Source organism: Panthera onca, chromosome B2, assembly GCF_046562875.1.
Source record: "Panthera onca isolate mPanOnc1 chromosome B2, mPanOnc1 haplotype 2, whole genome shotgun sequence".
Lineage (NCBI taxonomy): Eukaryota > Metazoa > Chordata > Mammalia > Carnivora > Felidae > Panthera > Panthera onca.
The window spans coordinates 1,974,321-1,987,794 of NC_138343.1; the positions used below are offsets into that span (position 1 = coordinate 1,974,321).

Genomic DNA, 13,474 nt, shown 5'->3' on the forward strand with positions numbered 1-13,474 from the left:
TTGTATTTCCCACATGCACTCTGGATGCTTCCCTGGCCCATCCAGACACCAGGTGGGGCTGGCGGCTGTAACCGTGGACACTGACCTTGCAGAGGCAGCCGCCCCCTCCCACTGGGGTCTCCTGGGGGCCTACATGTGAGGTAGCCCTGCTTCTCTCCAAAGACACAAACATTCTGTCTGTAAAATTCCTGCTCACAGTTAAAAATCTAAAAACACAGAAAAATGGAAGAAAAGTGAAACAAAATGCCCCCCAATCAGGGGCAAAGAACGTGCTGGGATGCCCCGTCCAGCGGCTGTTTTATCACCGGGGTTCAGTCCTTTCTGTGAGCACAGACTGCAGAACACCGGAAAGTAGGAGAGGCTTGTACGAGGAAGTGAAGCGAAATAGCTGTTTTTCTTTTCCCTTTCAGAAATTACTTTCAACAAATTTCAAATTTTTTTTGCACTTTAAATATTTTTTTGCACTTAAAATGTAGAGGGAATTTAAGTGTCAGTGGTGAGACATGATCATCGGCTGTGCGCCGGGACGGAAGCAATCCCTGACTTAACCTCTGTGTAGAACGTGCAAACTGGCAAAGCCAGCGATGGCAGGGGAAGAGATTCAGACCTGGGGACTCCAGCTTCCAGAAGGAACAGGTGCTCTGGGAGCCCAGGGACGCAGGCGTTCACGCGGTCCTCGGGGAAGACCTGGCCTCCCGGAGGAACTGCCGTGGAGACTCTTGGGGTCTGGCCTCCAGGGCTGGGCTGCGTCTGACCTCAGAGGAAAATGTTTTCCCCACATTTGGATGTTTTGTCTTCTTGCACTCAAAATCCAGTCAGGAAAACAAAGCCTGGCCGTCTGTGGCGTCCCCTCGGGATGTGAGACCCCCAGAGGCCTCGCCAAGCAGGGAGGGAGTGAGGAGGGGCTGCAGGGCCTCTCGGGTCACGGTGGGAGATGTGTTCCTTGTGGAGTTTCTCCTGAGAACCCCCAGGGACCATAGCAAGGCCTCAGAAGCTTCCACACCTGTTACTATTTTCCGATGAGGATCATCAGGGGCCAGGAAGTGGGTGCAGGAGGCGGGGGCCACTCGAGGTTCCAGTTCAGCATAAAGCAGAGAACTGCTGTGTGAGAGTGAGCGCTCCGGGCAGCAAGTCCCCAGTCCGTGGGAGAGTCCCGAAGCCAAGAAGGAAGAGGGCTCGGCTTCCCCGAGTGGTTATGCTGAGCGTCTGTGACAGGCTCCATCCTGTAGCTGCTGTGAAAAATGCAGGTTCCCTCCGTGATGCCTCCCCCCAGGGCTGACCCTGCAGGGAATCCTTGATGCCCCCCCAAAGGCTGACCCTGCAGGGAACAGAAAGGCTGATCTGAGGCCAGAGAAGCGGGGGAACTTCCTGGCGCTGGGAGGTGGGGGAACTGGGGCAGGTGTGGGGGCAGGTGTTGCAGAGGATGGTGGCAATGATGAGGAGAATGTAGAAGTCTTTATAAAGGGGGGATCCGGAGATAAAGTGCCCGCTTCTCCCCTCCTCACCGACCCCTGTGACAGATCTTGGTCCCCCGGGAAAGCCACACACAGAACCTTCTGGGAGCTGGCGGGCTGCGCAGGACTGCTCAGGTCCGTTAAGGAAGTTGGAACCTTACTGTTGCCGTCTCGGTGCTCATCATGACCTCACTGGCTCTATTATTGCTGCGGAGTTTTTTCTTCCAACCAGAAGTTCCCACAAACTATCATGCAAATTAGATACACTTGGTGCGGTGTTTTCACAGGCATCTACCCCACCAGCCACCTAACAGGTGTCTGAAATGACTATTGCTCTCCGGATCACAAAACCTTTGAGGACAGTCCCCAGGCGGGATGGGGGGTGGGGTGCGGTTTCCAAAGTCCAGGGAACCAGGACTCAGACCCTCTAACCGCCTACTCCCAGAGTTGAGATGCGGCCACTCCCGGAGGCCAGACCCCAACACACTCTCCCTCCGGCAGTTACCACGTAGAAACCAGGCCTCCCCGAGGACTGCGTGAACGTTGGCATTCCTGGGCTTTGGGAGCACCTGTTTGTTCTGGAAGCCGGAGTCCCCAAATCTGAGAAAGGGAGGGCCAGGGTCCGTGCCAGAGCACATCGGATCTCATCCTGTGACCCCCACAAATACCCCTTGACTTGGCTTCGGTTCCCAGGAAGCAGACTGAGACTGAGATGTGGACACATGTCGCTTACTGAGTGGTCTCAGGAGAAGGGACCAGTGATGCAGGATGGGGCAGAGGAAGAAAGAAGATAACGCGGGATTTCTGCTGGAGATTACCTCGGGATAAAGCCCGCTATCATCATTCCACCTTGAAGGAAGAGGGATGGTCTTTTGTAACTCAGGTCAGTCAACCATTGGCTGTGGGGTCGCCCCCAGCCCCAGGGTGAGACCTCCAGGTGAGGTGACTCCTCTGGCTGGAAGGGGCAGCTGGGAGCCACAGGCGGGGGCAGGGGCACCATCCTGCCAAAGCAGACCTGGGTAAGGCCATGGAGACTGCCCACTACCCTCCACAGTTCCTTACCCAGAGGGACCCCTGAGAGTCTCCACCCACCCACGTGTTCCCCTCCTCACCCTCCATCCATAGGGAGTTCATTCTCTCGGCGATGTGTCCTGACCAGGACCAGCAGCAACAGCATCACCTGAGAACTTGTTAGAAACGCAGTTCTGAGGGGCGCCTGGGGGCTCAGTCGGTTGAGCGTCCGACTTCAGCCCAGGTCATGATCTCGCGGTGCCTGAGTTGGAGCCCCGCATTGGGCTCTGTGTTGTCAGCACAGAGCCTGCTTCACATCCTCTGTCCTCCTCTCTCTGCCCCTCCCCCCTCGTCTCAAAAATGAATAAACATTAAAAATATTTGACAAAGAAATGCAGTTTTTAGCTCGCTCCCAGACTTACTGAATCAGAAACTCTGGGGGTGAGAACAGCAGTGTGTGCTTTAAAAGGCCTTCCGCCTGGGTGGCTCAGTAGGTTAAGCCGCCGACTTCAGCTCAGGTCATGATCTCACGGTCCATGAGTTCAAGCCCCACGTCGGGCTCTGTGCTGACAGCTCAGAGCCTGGAGCCTGCTTCTGCTTCTGTGTCTCCCTCTCTCTCTGCCCCTCCCCTGCTCATGCTCTGTCTCTCTCTGTCTCAAAAATAAATAAACGTTAAAAAAAAATTTTTTTTAAATAAAAATAAAAATAAAAATAAAAGGCCTTCCAGGCGATCCTAGTATATGCTGCCCTGGGGAGTGGAGGCTGTGCACAAAATGCTGGCGTCTTGACACAGGATGAAAGAATTGCCCCTGCACTTCACGTGGTCGCCCACTGTGCTCAGCCTCAGCCCCACTGCCTCCCCCGTTCAGCCGGTAGGTGTTCCTAAGACCCAGGGTCGACATGGACCGTTCAGCCATCCCCCGGCTGTCAGTGCCCTCAGTGTCTGACCTCTGTGGTCTCCACGTGGGCCCAAATTCAAGGTGTATCATCACACACACCTCCCTGACCAGACCTTGGCCAGGCTCCTCCGATCCCCCTTCTCAACTAGGACTTGACGTTGGCCAGGCTTTGCCAAGAATCCTGCTACGTCTCAGTAGTGCTTGGCCCACCTCCCCTCACCCTGCGTGTCAGCTGTAAGTGCCCACACGTCCCTGCTGTGTGCAGAGCGGAGTTCAGTCTGGCTCCCCTATTTCCAAACTTTGGGCTCTGTTGCAGATGTCTTAGGTAAAGTCTTCTGTCCGTTTGAACAAGTCAGAACAATTTTCCTTTATCTTCCCAAAGACTCAGACTTGCAATGTGATTTGGAGCCCGGGAAAAGTCTCACTTTCTCTTCTCCCGTCACCACCCCGCCTGCCAGCCCACCTCACCCGCTGCTCTGACTACGGAATTTTCTCTTGCTTTCCTCAGGTTTCAGGTCAGAAACATTATTTTCTTTGAATCTGGGAAGTTCCTGATAGAGATTCTGTTCCCCTTCCCCCCCCTCCCCGCCCAAATTTTCCTTGTGAAATCACACAGACTACCCACCCTTTTGTTCTTCTAAAAGGAAAGAGCAACGTACGTTGAATTCTTTCAGACGCCGTTTGGCCTCAGAAATGTAGTGGCCTCGACACGGTGCAAACCATTTCGTCACCTCAGAGCGACGCTTAGGGCAGACGTACAGCTCATACCAATTCTTAGTTTTAGGGTTTTTTTATTTTTTAAAAAATTCTTATAACATTTATTCATTTTTGAGAGAGACAGAGCATGAGCAGGGGAGTACGGAGAGAGAGGGAGACACAGAATCGGAAGAAGACTCCAGGCTCTGAGCTGTCAGCACAGAGCCCGATGCAGGGCTTGAACCCATGAGCCATGAGATCATAATCTGAAGTCGGATGCCCAACCAACTGAGCCACCCAGGCACCCCGTCAATTTTTAGATTATAATTTCAGAGGGACTAGAGAAAAGATGACTGGGGATCTTTTCTTTTTTCAGATCTTTTCTCTCTTTCCAATTTCTTTGCTTCCGGCAGGCAAATCTGTAGGAATTGAAATTGAGTATCACCCAACAAATTAGTTTTGAAGAACCTGATATGCTGACACCTTGAGCCTCACACGGTAACCCTGCCAGCCTGGGCCTGGAGCTCTGTCTTCACCTCTGGGACCTCAGGACCGTTCGTGTACAGGACACTGTTAGCCTGCCCAGAAATACAGAATGCTCAGTTGGTGGGTCATGAAATATGAGTTTGCTGTACTATTTGATAATATGTGATATGGAAAGTGGGAAAGCAAATTGGATGGATAAAGCCTATCTAGGGGGTAATTAAGGTAGTCGCTCATGAGATAAAGGCAAAACTTCATAGGATGTGGGAAGCATAGATAATAAGTCGCTGGTGAGACAGGCGGAATTCCTAATTGTGTTAAATATAGATACCAAGGACATTAGTAACTTGGAAGATAAACTAAATGGAATGTAAGGAATACATGGAATGCACAGATTATATGATGGAACAAAGAGGACTGTTACTTAGAAATGGTCATCAAAACTAAGTGATACTCAGCAGGGCAATTTTTCTATTCCCTTAATTAGGGAAAACTGAGTCTCAGACAGTGACTTCCCACCAAAGGAGAGAAAATAATTTACGACTTTAATAGTCTATTTAAAATTCTAATATAAAATTGGGGGTGCCTGGGTGACGGAGTCAGTTAAGTGTCTGACTCTTGATTTCGGCTCAGGTCATGATCTCATGGTTTGTAGGTTTGAGCCCCACGTTGGGCTCTGTGCTGACAGTGTGGAGCCTGCTTGGGATTCTCTCTCTCTCTTTCTCTGTCTCTTTCTTTCAAAATAAATAAACAAAAAATTTAAAAATAATAAAATTCTAATATAAAATAAATCGTGATCAATCACTGTGTTCTAAGGGTATCTCCTGGCTTCAACATATATTCCTAATTTGCAAAGTTATGTAGAAGCCATGCCTCTATGTCTGCTATCAAGTTCTCCTGAAATCAGCCACTTTATGCCAGTACATTTTCACGGACCATGTCTAAAAACCCTAGCCAAAATGTGAGCTAACTTTAAACTTTCTACTTGTCTTCTCTCAGTGCAAAGAGGATGAGTAGTTGATGTGAGCCTGGCATTAGCCACATGGAGCATAAGACCTGGGGACGCAAGACTGTGGCAGGCGCTCCATAACTGGATTATTCATCAGGAACCAAAGCCCACACCTGTCCTGCATTTTAAGAGGTACCATCCATCAGGGGACAGAAGGTAGCAAGAAGGCGAGGACAAAATGCTTGCCTTGAAGTTTTGAGGTGCCACGGGGCTGCGGCTCATTCTGCCCTTCATGGTCCCAGCCAGGAGGTCACCCGATGTCTACAACTCCCTCCATGCCAAGAAGGACAAACTTGGGATGCTACATAGCATCATTTAGGATTGTTTTTCATAATTTGGGGGGCAAATTCAACTATCCCTCATGGGAAACTTGATCCAGAATGTTTTTGTCCAGGCAAAACCTCAGGTTTGTATCTACTTAAACTACAAGGTTCTTTAGAGACAGTATCAGATTAAAACTAGAATTTTATCTTTGGAATAGCTGGTTTATTGATGGGTTACCTGCATTAATAGCAAAAACTCTCAATGACATCAAATTATGATTTCACAGTAGCAGGCGCCACTTGGAACTACTAATGCTGTGATTGCCGTGGTGAGTTCCCAAAGATCCCTATTTGAGCCTCAACAGCCGTGACTGCATATTCCCTTATGAATACATGCGTGAGGAGGGAACGGATGATGGAGCATCATCTCGGGTACTTACCCGGTTTCTGGATTGTGGTGTTGACAAGGAGAAAAGAATAGGAAGGACTGGATGTGCTCAGGTGTCTGTGAGATAATAAGGTGGAAATGTCTCATAGGCAGCTGTCTACAATCCTGTGAAATTCTACAGAGGTCTTTGTGAGAAAGATATTTAGAAGCCATCAGCCTATTTTGGGTAGTTGGGAGATGCGAATGTATGGAATAGTATGAATATTCTCTCCAGGAAAAGTAGGACAATGAAGGATGCGACCTAGAAAACACCAACATTAAAAGGGTGATTCTCCCGCTCGTCCCAGATTTTCAGGTCAGAAACACATTTTATTCAAGTCTCTGGGAAGTTCTTGGCCAGAATGAGAGATTCCATTACCCCTAGAATTTCTCTAAAAGGCACACAGTAGGTCTACTCAAAAATCTCAATTGCAGTTTTTCCCAGCATTTTAAAAGTTCAAAACCATGGATTTAAAAATACTAAAAGTTATAAGTGGAGTTACAAAGATTTTTGCCTTTCAATACTTATGCTCAAAAAAATAAAGCAGCAATTTTCATTCAGCAGAAATTCATCAGAGATACAAGTAGAAAGACACAATTAATAATTGGCTTTAATTTACCATTCTCACTCCAAGAAATATCAATGGACAAAGAAATAAGCAATAAGAAACTTTAAAAATAATCAACAAAACTAACCCGATAAATACAATCAAATTATTTCCTAAAGATGGAGAATACACCATCTTAAAATTACCCATGGAATTTCATAACTTGACTATGTATTGGTCAGTAAGAAACTGTCAAAATATTTTCTTAATTTAGAAAATAATGTACTAGAAAATAAGGATAAAAAAATAAGAATCAAAATATAATTTAAAAATATAAATTTTTTTGCTTAAAAAAATCAAATTCTTCTTAAAATATCTCAAAGAGAAAATCAAAACTAAAACTGAAGGCTATGCACAACAGAATGAGAAGACAACATATGTCATTACCAGTAGGATGTAACTAAAGCATGCCAGTGGGAACAATTCATAACTTCAGATGCATTTTTTAAAGAATAAGATGAAAAATGACTGAATTACTGTTTAGTACACCACTTAAAAAATAAATAAAAGACCACAAAACCTATCAAATGAAAATGGAAGAAAGAAATTTAAAAAGAAAAACTGTTTACATGCTAGGAGAGCTAAAAAAGTCTTCTTGACAAATGAAACCAAAATACAACCCAGTGGAAAGTCTAATCAAAGGAAAATATAAAATCAGAATTCAAAATTAGTAATGAAAGTGTAGATATATGAATAGATGAGAGAGAGTTTAAGCAAAAATCAAATATTATTTACAACTTTATACCTCTGTATCTGATGATAAGAGTAATGAATGACTGAGTTTAGGACAATATAAATGGCCAACATTGATGTGATAATAATAATGAGCAACATCGACTGAAGGCTTGCCTGTGCCAGGAGGACAATATACAAGGACAATAGACACAGTGGATCAGTTAGTCTTTTAGTGTCGTTGTCTGTCAACAAATACACCGAGAATCACAGACAGTAGGACATGCCCAAGTTAAACATTCAGCTGGAATGTTAACCAGAGAAGCAAATGAACAGGGCGTCAGGCCTCTTTTCCACTCTGAGAAGCACTCACTCCCTTAGGCAAGTTCCTTCAAATTGCCAAGGATCAGATCACTCCCGTGGTCAGTTGAAAACAGTTCCAGGGCATAAGAAATGGAAAGCTGCCTGACCTGCTGGTCAGGGCCACCAAAACCTGATATAAGTAGCACCCAAAAGAAAACCAAGTGAGAACAATTCAACTCTAACGTCTAAAGATCAACATCTCAAATAAAATATAACTAAGAATCCAGCAAGAATAGTTAATTCAACAACACCAAACAAAACTCACTCCAGGAGTCCAAGGATTTTTTTTTTTTTTTTTTTTTAATGGCAAAACTCATTTTACAAATGCAGACTGTGGTCTCATGACTTCTGGCTAAATAGAGCGGCCAGAACCTCTCTCCTACCTCCATGACCATAATAGACAGTTCAGATCCCTCAAGTGTTTGGTGAGTCATGTCTATTTTCCCTCAGTTTGTGAACCTCAAAATAGTTTGCCGAGATTCAAAAAACAAACAAAACCTCCACGTAAAGTGAAAAGATAAATGAGTAACTGACCCAAAAGTATTATTCACAGTTCATCGCGCACACGCGCCCCACACACACATGCGCGCGCACGCGCGCGCACACACACGATTCTTTCGGAGCTATTTCCCGTGTGGAGAACACACACCAGGCGGCCACGTGCGCGTCACCCACTCCCTTTGGCACAGGCGTCGGGAGTCCCACGGCCTGCAACCCGCACAGTCCGAGGCGACGCTTGTGCTTAGACCGCCCCTTGAGCCCACCGACCGGACGCCAGGCGCCGAGCCCCCGGATTGGATCGTCCGCCTGAACTCTGCCCCCGGGACACGGGGCTGGGGGTGCGGAGGGGGACCCGGCCGGGGAATAAAATCCGGCCCCGAACCCCCGCGCGGTCCGGGTGGGCCCCCGACTCTACCCCCATTGCCGTTCTGGCCTCCCAGCCGCCGCCCCCCCGCCGCCCCCAGTCCCGGCCCCTCCAGGTCCCCCCCACCCCGCAGACCCTCGGGTCCCAGGCCCCGCCCCGCCCTGACGCCGCGCCTCCCGCCCGCGCAGCGCAACAGGGCGCCTTCCGGGTCCAGGGTGCAACCGAGGAGGTGAGGGTCACCGCGGGGCTGCGACCTCGGGAGGGGGGCAGGGATGACCTGGGGGGGGGGGGGCGAGTCACTGCAGGAGGGCGACCTGGAGGGGGCAGGGGTGACCTGGGAGGGACAGGTCACCTCAGGGGGCGACCTCGGGGGGGGGGGGGGGGGAAGGGGTCACCTGAGGGCGCGGCGGGTTCGAGCGGAGCAGGCCTGCCATGCTTGGCGAGCTGATTTTCAGACTGTCGCCGAGAGCAACCGAGGGGACCGGAGATGCGGGAAACCAGCCGACAAACGGCTTTTTCCTCGTGGATGCTTCAAAACTTGACCACGTGGCTCGCACTGCGCACCCCTCCCGAGAGGCGCCCCCTGCAGAGTCGTTCCCGCAGATGTTGGCTGAGCCCTGGAACAGGGCCGGGGGCCCGCTGCCACCTGTCGCTGAGGGCCCCCTGACCCCGGCCTCCTCCGCTCGCCCGGGGACGCGCGGCAATTCGTGTCCCGCATCTGGAGGCTGCAGGCGCCTCGGGCAGGTACGCGGGTGCCCGGGCCCGGCCGCTCTGTGCAAATCCTGCGGTCATCTTTAAGTTGTAAATAGCCCTTCTTGTCACGGTCTTCGCCACGGATTGCGTGGCCTCGACCCGCTGTGGCACTCTTCCTCCGGGTAATAGAAAAACCCTTGGTCCGCCCCTGCGGCCTCCTGGTGCTTCTGGTGTTCTGCCCCCAGCGCGTCCTGCGGGAGAGAAGCCTCCCTCCGCACCTGCGTGTCTTCCGGAGACCACCGCGATGCGAGCTCGCTTCCACCCTGTCCAAGGGACACGAGGCCTCAGCGCGGTGCCGGCTCCCGGGTGGCTCTATGGCTTAGCTGGTTAAAGCGCCTGTCTCGTAAACAGGAGATCCTGGGTTCGACTCCCAGTAGGGCCTGGCGTTTTCTGAAACCCACTCTTCCTGAGAATCGTTTTACGTTGGCGAGGCCCCTCGAGTCAGTCCTACTCACCCCCCAAACTCTCACCAATCTCCCAGCGGTGGAACCCGAGCTGTTCGGTTGCAGCTTGCTCGAGCTCCTTGCTCCTGAAAAGTGGATTCTTAGGGAGATGACAGTTCAAATGCGACCCACTGCCGAGGAAGGATGCTTTTCCTAGTAGAAGGGTGTTTGAGCACCTGCGGGGTGTTACAGTTTAAAGCAGGCAGACACGGAGAAATGCGTAATGTCTCTAGATTCTAGCAATCTCCAGCTCTATTTATAATGATTTCATAAAATAAGAGAAATTCATGAACCATGAATCCTCTGTTCACTACAGAGAAAACTTGGGGTGTTTGCGGGGGCGGGGGGTGTGTGGAGAATAAACAGTTAAGATCCCTTGTTAATCCTCTTAAGGAAACTTTAGGAATAATGATCAACTGGAAGTTAAAATGTCCCAGACCCAAGAATTCCCAGGGGAGGACAAAGTTACTGTGGGAAAAGAGCAGGTTGGGGGACACCTAAGGCCACTTCGTTTGAAACGAAGTTTGTAAGATTGAACCCTGCATGTGGGCTCTGTGCTGACAGCTTGGAGCCTGCTTGGAATTCTCTCTCTCTCTCTCTCTCTCTCTCTCTCTCTCTCTCCCTCCCTCTCCCTCCCTCTCCCCCTCTCTCTCCCTGCCCCTCCCCCGCTCTCTGTCCCTCCCTCTCAAAATAAATAAATAAACCTTAAAAATAAAAAAGAAGACATCCAGATGGCTAACAGACACATGAAAAGGTAACTCCTAAAAAAACCCCAAACAACTCAATTATTTTATTTTTTTTAATCATGATAACTGTAGTACTCTTTAATCCCTACTCCCTATCTCCCCCAGCCCCCCACCTACCTCCCCTCCAGTAAGCATCAGTTTGTTCTCTATAGTTAGGAGTCTGTTTCTTGGTTTCTCTCTCTCTCTCTCTTGTTTTCCTTTGCCTATTTCGTCTCTTAAATTCCACATGTGAGTGGTCATATGGTATTTGTCTTTCTCTGACTGACTGACATTTTGCTCAGCATTATACTCTCTAGCTCCATCCATCTTGTTGCAAATGGCAAGATTTCATTCTTTTTAAGGCTGAGTGATGTTCCACTGTATATTCTATGCCACATCTTCTTTATCCATTCATGTATCCATGGACACTTGGGATGTTTCCATAATTTGGCTATTGTAGATAATGCTGCAATAAACATCCAGGTGCGTGTATACCTTAGAATTAGTGTTTTTATATTTTTGGGGGGTAAGTATCTAGTGGTGTGATTCCTGGATCATAGGTTAGTTTTATTTTTAATTATTTGAGGAAACTCCATACAGTTTTCCACAGCAGCTGCACCAATTTGCATTCCCACCAACCCTGCAAGAGGGGTCCTTTTTGTCCACATCCTCACCGACACTAATTATTTCTTGTGTTTTTGATGTTAGCCGTTTTGTGTGAGGTGATAGTTCATTATGGTTATTTGTATTTCCCTGATGATGAGTGATGTTGAGCATATTTTCATGTGTCTGTTAGCCATCTGGAAGTCGTCTTTTTTTATGTTTAAGGTTTATTTATTTATTCTGAGAGGGAGGAAGAGAGAGCGGGGAAGAGGCAGAGAGAAGTTTCCAAGCAGGCTCCAAGCTGTCAGCACAGAGCTCACATGCGGGGTTCAATCTCACAAACTTCGAGATCATTACATGAGCCAAAATCGAGAGTCAGGGGCTTAACTGACTGATCCACCCTGGCACCCCTGGCCATCTGTATGGCTTCTTTGGAGAAATGTCTGTTCATGTCTTCTACCCATTTTTAATTGGGTCATTTGTTTTTTGGGTGTTGAGTTGTATCAGTTCTTTATAGATTTTGGATACTAACCCTTTATCTGATATGTCATTTGCAAATATCTTCTCCCATTCTGTCAGTTGCCTTTCAGTGTTGTTGATTGTTTCCTTTGCTGTGCAGAAGCTTTGTATTTTTTTTTTTAACGTTTATTTATTTTTGAGACAGAGAGAGACAGAGCATGAACAGGGGAGGGGCAGAGAGAGAGGGAGACACAGAATCTGAAGCAGGCTCCAGGCTCTGAGCTGTCAGCACAGAGCCCGATGCGGGGCTCGAACTCACGGACCACGAGATCGTGACCTGAGCCGAAGTCAGCCGCTTAACCGACTGAGCCACCCAGGCGCCCCCAGAAGCTTTGTATTTTGATGTAATCCCAAACCACTCAATTTTTTAGATGTGCAAATATCTGAACAAGCAAGGCAACCGAGATAGAGTTGGCAAATAAGCATATGGAAAGGTGTTCAACACCGTCTGCCGTATCAGGGGATTGCAGACTGAAACAGCACTGGGATACCACTAGGTGGCTACTGCTATGGCCAAACTCCAATACACGAACAACACCAACTGTTGGTGACCACGTGGAGCAACAGGAGCTCTGATTCGTTGCCGGTGCGGAAGCAAAATGGGGCAGCCACCGTGGAAGAGACGCTGGCAGTTTCTTACAAAATGAAACAGAGTCTCACCGTGTGACGTAGCAGTAACGCCTCTCAGTACTTCACCCTTGTCCACGCTGAATGGATTCCGAGAAAAGCCCATGTAGACCTGGGATTGAAATGGTGATTTCTTTACCGTTTCCTCCTCAGACCGCCTTCCAGGAGGTGCGGGGACTTGACACCAACTGAATGAAGTCTTTTACGGAAAAGGGTGATCTGGAGCCTGGCGATTTCGGGGAGGAAGGGCCTCCTGCCCCAAGCCTGTCATCCGTGGAGTGCACACTCTGCATGGCATCCACAGGACACTCACCCGGGTCTTGAGTGTGAGATGGGCAGACACTCTGCCAACTGGGACAGAAGGCAGACCACCCGGAAGGACGCTTAACTCCCAAGATGTCAGAGTGAGGGAGCCGGCTGAGCGTCCTGCCTGGCCGGGAACCTGCGCTGCCTTCAGGGGGAAGGAAGCCCAACTCCCATGGCGGAAACCCGGCGGGAGGGGATTTTTCCCAGGCCTACAGAGCCGGCCCAACACGAAAATCCAAAAGGGACTGGGGAACTTCATTTTGAACTTGCCCAGGACTGGTGCCTCCTTCTTCCCTCAAGGGCTTCCCTTTGCAGGGGGAGTCTCTACCATGGTTATCTATGCCTGTCCCACCGCTGCATTTGGGGGAGCAGATAGCCTGTGAATGTCGCACATTTGCAAACGGGGAGGAATTGTGTCCGGAATCGCTCACACGTAGAGCCACCGCTCACACACCCTTCCTAACTGGGCGATTTAGACGAGTTGAGATCTGGGGAGACTGGGCTGGGGTGCGTGTTTTGTCCTGGGGGACCCGTGGAAGGCTTTGGGGAGCAGGGGGCAGGTTGTTAGGTGCCATAGCGTCTCCCCGCCCCCTCCCCGGGATCTCGGCTTCCCAACCTCCAAACCTGTGAGCACGGTGTCCTGCACGGCAAAAGGGGCGTGGAGGGCGGGAGTGAGTCACGGGTCTTGAGGCGCGGTAGTGGCCTGGCTTCTCGGTCCACAAGGCGTGGGGAGGGGACAAAAGTCGCG

General features: G+C 49.4%; 1 non-coding gene across 1 annotated transcript; it reads left to right on the forward strand.

Annotated features, from left to right (window-relative positions):
- The first annotated feature begins 9,811 nt into the window (after positions 1-9,811).
- On the forward strand, positions 9,812-9,885 carry TRNAT-CGU (transfer RNA threonine (anticodon CGU)). The gene has a single exon. It is a non-coding gene; the product is annotated as a tRNA-Thr (tRNA).
- Positions 9,886-13,474: the final 3,589 nt, after the last annotated feature.